Source organism: Equus przewalskii, chromosome 17 (genome assembly GCF_037783145.1).
Source record: "Equus przewalskii isolate Varuska chromosome 17, EquPr2, whole genome shotgun sequence".
NCBI classification, from domain to species: domain Eukaryota; kingdom Metazoa; phylum Chordata; class Mammalia; order Perissodactyla; family Equidae; genus Equus; species Equus przewalskii.
Window position 1 is genome coordinate 44,367,978 of NC_091847.1, and position 6,159 is coordinate 44,374,136.

Sequence of the window (6,159 nt, forward strand, 5' to 3'; positions counted from 1 at the left end):
TCACAGGCATTTATTTATATTAAATAAACCTACAGAAATTTAAAGCATTTCCTCTGTTTATAACAGAGAGTTTCAATAAAAGACAGGAATAATGAGATGTTCTCAGTGACACAAAGCTATTCTCATTTAGTTCTCCTGAGAAATTGCTTAACCAAATAAAGTGTTATTTAAGAGCTGGAGTGGAGTTAACCTTTATTTATGTCCACTACTGAAAATGGAAATGCAGCCAGTCAGCCAAGGTATCTTTAAAAAAGACACAAAGCAGGACGAGAGTCAAAGTACATTAGAGAATCAACTATGAATAACAAATAGAAATGACAGGTAAAATAATCATAACAAGATGGAAGTTGAAGGAAAAAAAATGTACAAAAAGGTACTAAAAAGGGAGCCTTGAAGACACGTTGATGGCGGGGAAAGCAATTTGTAAGAGGAAGGAGGAAAGAAGCAACATTCACGTCTGCTGTGGAATAAGAAAAAAAGAAGGGAAGAAAGAAAAAGACAGGAAGAAAGAAAGGGTATAATCTAATTTTTGAAGTGATATCTTACTGAAAATCGAAGACCCGATTCCAGAAGATCATTCTCAATCTCTTTTCTTGCTAGAGTGACTATTTCATACATAAGCCCTAAAATCACCAGCTCTCCTTGAAGGCAAATGGCAAGGAGCTTAGTTTTTGATGTGTTTGGTTGGTTGGCATCCATCATGGGGGGGGTGAGCCGAGGAAGATTTACTCGCTCTTCTAATGACAAAGAAAACTTTTCATCCATTTATTTATCTTATTTGTTGATTCTTTTGCATATTTCAAGCAGCATTTTAAAAAATTGAAGAAGAAACAGTTACAGAGTCCATATTCCTATTTTAACACCATTGCTTCTGTCAGTCAATGTTTCCTCCCAGTTTATTCATGTCATGTGGTATAATCAAAGTATACAGATCATCAAGTGCTCTGCTTCCTAACTTTTTGTTTTTCTATGTTATTACACAGTTTATGTTTATAATTATTTGATGGGATAAAATATTCCATGGATGTTTACTTATCTATTTGTCTATTGTTGAACAATCAGTATGCTCCTTAGTTTTTATTTATAATTAACTCTGCATTTGAATTCTCTCTACATTTATGGGTTTTTTTCTTCTTAATTACTGCCTTAGGATAAATTCCCAGGAATATGGGGAACTGTGCCAAATGGTATGAACATTTATAGTACACTTTGTAAGTGTTGCCAAATTGTTTTCTAAAGGGAATATACCAATTTACACTTTCATCAGCAAAACCTGAGCATATCAGTTTTCTGCAAAAGTTGACATCAATTTTGCTTTATCATTTGACCACATCTGTGCTTGGGGCTGCTTTTTCTTTTCCCTCTTTCTCACTATCCAAAAGGGATGAATAAATGAACATAGAAAGCATGGAACTTCTAACTTAGTTTGGAATGACTGAGGAATCCTGTTGTTTTCATTCAATAGCCATTGTTACGTCTACTCAATGAAATATTATGCAGGAATAAATAAGGATAAACACAAATGCTGCATAGTGACATCAAAAACACATTCTGGAATTCAATTCAAAGGAAAAGGAAGACTTAAAGGGTTTGGCTTGTCCACTTATGTTTCCAAACCCACACCATCTGAGAGACAACTGTGTATTCTCAGCCTTGTTTTATGCCAAAGACTTTCTTGCAACACAGTCTGTTTCCAAGGGTAATACAAATCTATTTTTCCAAGAACACTGCTTGCTGCCTAACCATTTCTAGCCACCTACAAAGTTCAGAAGAAATGAATTAAATGTGAAACCCTCTAATTTTGCTGGATGGGCATAATGGGCCTATTGGGAATGTTGTGAAACATTCTATCTAAAGGTATAGGACATCTAGCTAATTCTTTTCTTGGTATTTCTCTATCTGATCCTTTTCGAATTAATTACAAATCATGTGCTTTTTAGAATGTTTGACTTAAACTAACATTTACAAAAATACCTGCTCAATAATAAACTCTTCTGTATCTGTTTACAAGAAGGGACCCTGGAACTAGGTTGATTGCATTCAAATTCCAGCTTTGTCACTTAGCTGTGAGACCTTGCATGTTACTTAAACTGTATTTGACTCAGTTTACTCATCTGCAAAATGAAGATAATAATAATACCACCTGTCTCATAGGACTGTTGTGAGGATTAAAGGAGTTATGCTATCCCAGTGTCTGGAACCATACAGTAAAGTATTCAATAAATTGTCTATGGCGCTGTTATGTGAGAAAACTGACTTTTCTGTACTGCACTGACTCCAAAAGCCCAAGTCACAATAGCTTCCTCCCCTTGAATTGCCATTTTTCCATTTAAAATATAATACATAACAAAGATAATAATAACAATAGCTGACATTATTCAATGCTTATTATGTCTCACACACAGTATTGCGGGCTTTGCATGCATTATCTCACTAATCACCACAATAACGAAGTTGATACCAGTTTTCAGATGCAGTGATGGATGCTTAGAGAAGCTAAATGACGTGCCCAAGACCAACTCGTAAGTGGGAGAACTTGAACTTGAAATCAGTCCTGCTTGTCAGAATATGTACAGAAAAAAGTCGAGAGAAAACGTGCCCCAATATCATCAGTGTTTGTTTCTGGATCGTAAAATTAGGAGTGATGTTTTAAAATGTCTCCACATTTACCTCTGTTTTATGTAATAAGTACATATTTCTTTGATAATAATAAGTTATTTAAATCGATTTCAAATTGTGTAGATATTAGCATTTCTACTTCACAGTGAATAGTAGTTACTGTTATTGCTCACTCCTGTGAACTAAAAAGTAATCTATCTTTGAATAGGTCTTTTTATCCTTTGCACAAAGCAGTTCTATTACCGCTTTCTAAAAATGAATATAGTGTTTCAGAATCTGAACTCCATCTATTTGTTCTTAGCACAAATGTAACATGCACAGATTTTTTAAAATTCAAGTTAAAATCCAGCATCAGGTTTCCCTCGGCATCAGAAGGTCTCCTTGCTCTTACCCTTTATGTCCCTGAGGGAAATCCCCCCATGAGCTTGCATGGGGACCAGCAAGAGGGAGGAGAGGCCGAATGGAAGCAGAGACACAGCCTGGGGACTCTCTCAGAGGAGGCTGCTTTGTCCCTCACTAATTCACTTCCAGAACCGCAAAGGAATGGAGAGGAGGAAAGAAAGGCAGTGTGTGACAGATCAGATTCACGGCCAACTACCATTTATTCTAGTGCCTACAGCCCCTAGATGATTTTATCAGTATTATCCCATTTTATCCTCCAAGACCACTGTGAAACTGGTATTGCTAGTCCCACCTTACAGGTGAGGGCAATAAAGCTCAGAGATCAAGCAGCTTACCCGAAACTATGCAGATGATAAGCAGTGGACAAGGGATTCGAACCCTGGTCTCCAAATCTCCTACTCTTTTCTCTATGTAAGGCTGCCAACACATTCTTCGTTCCTAATGCCCAGAAGTAAAAGACAGGCAGTAATCTATTATGAGAAGTACTGTGTGTAAGAAAGTATCCATAAATTGGAAACCTATTAGCAAAGAAAATTAGTAAATAAAGAAGTATGGGTCCATTTACTACACCAATCTGTATTTCCTTCGCTTTTTTTATGTAAGAACTTATTTTTTTATTACATGTTTCAGCTCAAGAAAGGGTTTGCCAAACCTATGGTCCTTGCTATGACGTGCAAGGCAAAATTTCATTTAGTGACTCAATAAATAGTTGATCTTATTTATAAAAACGAATAGTTGGAACCATAATATTGCCGTAACTAGAACCACAATCCACAGACGTGCTAATTATTCTCTCCTCTGAGGTCTCTGGAAAGGTGATGATAACCCATTCTGTGACCCGTCTCTAAGGCTCTCATCATCTTTGACGTTTCTGTCAATTTATTATTCTCTATGTCTGTCAACATGGAGATTAAACAGAGCAGAGTGTGGACTTATATTGCTTTCAGAACTTTATGAGGATAAGGACATTTAGATGATGGAATATGTTACCGAAGCACGTTATGAAATTTTTTTTTTCCAAGAGGCTGAGCTGTCATTTGCCTGGAATGGTTCAGGACAGTTCTGCCTGGAGGCAGGACTATGGACTCATTAACCTCCTAGCCCTGCAACTCTGTCAATCTCAATTCTCTCCATGGTTTCAATCAGATACAGCTGCCTCTATTTTCATTCTGGATGGTTTAGCGTGGCTGTGTGCTCTTGCAATTTTCCGTATTGCAGGGGTAAAAAGCATCTTCAATATGTGCCTGTAGCTGTGCACAAGGCATGTGCATAGTGGATCTTTCGTCACTGAAAGTCTTAGCGTAAAATATATTGTTAGATGAGCACCCTGCTATATAGAAAAGCACCATGTGTCAAATATAGATGATTCTTATGAATTCTCTTTGCATATAGATGAATACACAGCTGCAGCGCTCTCCGGAGGCCTAGGAGTCAACTGGGTCCAAAGGAATGACTGTGCTATTTTTGCACTTTCCCTCACATTATTTCTCAAGGCGTGAGGGAATTTAAATGTGACTTACTTGGCAATGACAAGTCTCTGTCCCCTCGGTGCCTTCTGAATGAGATCATTTACACAAGTCACTTCCCCATAGCTCATTCTATTTCTTCATAGAGAAACAGGGTCACTTAGATGGAATCTAGATTTCAAGAAAGGACAGGTTTCTTTTCCCCTTAAAATGGCTATGTTAAAACATGTTACTATTAAATTCACAGTATTTGTGTGATGATTCACAAAAATTAATGTTTTCTGGAAGAGACAAGGGTCATTTAACAGAACCTGGGTATTGCCGGTGAAGGAATTGCGACTCAGAGAATTCAGTGACTTGGATAAGATCTCCAGGTAAGTTGGTGGATTCACCAAGACTAGAACTCAGCTCTCTGGTGTCCTGGTCCAGCATGCAAACCTCAGCACCTTACTCAAGACTCTCTGTGCTCCCAAAGGAAACTGATTCTACCAAAGGCAATGAAACCTCTCCCCAGTCAAATGTTACTAAACTTATATCATGAAGTAGAATTTTGGAACAAGCAACCATATTTATTAGTACACATAATATCTATTGTTCCTTATGAGTCTAAAATAATTTTATTGTTTATGAGATAGTGAAAATTGTCTGTTCCCTTATGGAGATCTGTCAAAATGGAGACAAGTAATAATCAAGTCAAGCTTAAAATACACAATGAATACAAACTCAGAGACAGTGGCCTTTCAGAGTTATTCTCTTCCATAGAATTAAAAATAAAGGCTTGGCGAGGGGTGGGGAATTGGTTAGAAGCCACAGTACTTTACAGAGTGGGCACTTAATGAATGCTTTTAGGATAGATTAATGAACTCACTTATATGAATTTCTAAGTGTGTAAACCACTTTTACAAGTACTATGAAGAGTTCTGTGCTTTTTAATGTATTTATGTGTATTGATGGCAGAATATGTTTAAATGGAAATCAAGGCTACTTTGAGCAAATTTAATCTAAATGACCAACATTTGCCTGATATCTTCTTAGAATCTGAGAAAATTCTATAATAGTTACATCGAGATTGAAGCTTGGCCATTGTCATATTATTATGCCATCAATACTATTGGCTACCACTATTTTCTTACAACATTTGCAGGGAGGTGGATCAATATTTCTAATGAGAGATAGAATAAAACTTCAAATGATCTATTTTACTCAGCCATGCTAAAAAGAAATGTAACTTACTGAATGGCTCATTTGTTCTTTCAACAAATATTTATAATGCCTGCCTAAGACGACAGGTCATATAGAAGAAGGAGGAATCGAGTCACAGTACCTGGGTTATGCTCTGTTCTATTTACTAGATATGTCTTGGGTAATTTGTTCCTCAGTTTCCACATTTGTAAGTTGGAGGTAACAACAAAAATAGCTATTACTGTTATAGATTAAGTGATTAATATCAATAAAGCATTTTGAAGAGCATATAATACGGGAAAATAAGTGTTAGCTGCTGCTATTATTATGTGTTATGGACTATGGATGGAGAATAAACAAGATAGATATGGTTCTGTCCTCATGGAGAATAAAAGTTAGTACTAGGAAATAGTCATTAAATAAATAATTGGATGAATACTTTTAAATTACAATTACGTTAAGTGGTAAGGGAAGTATAGTGTGAACAATG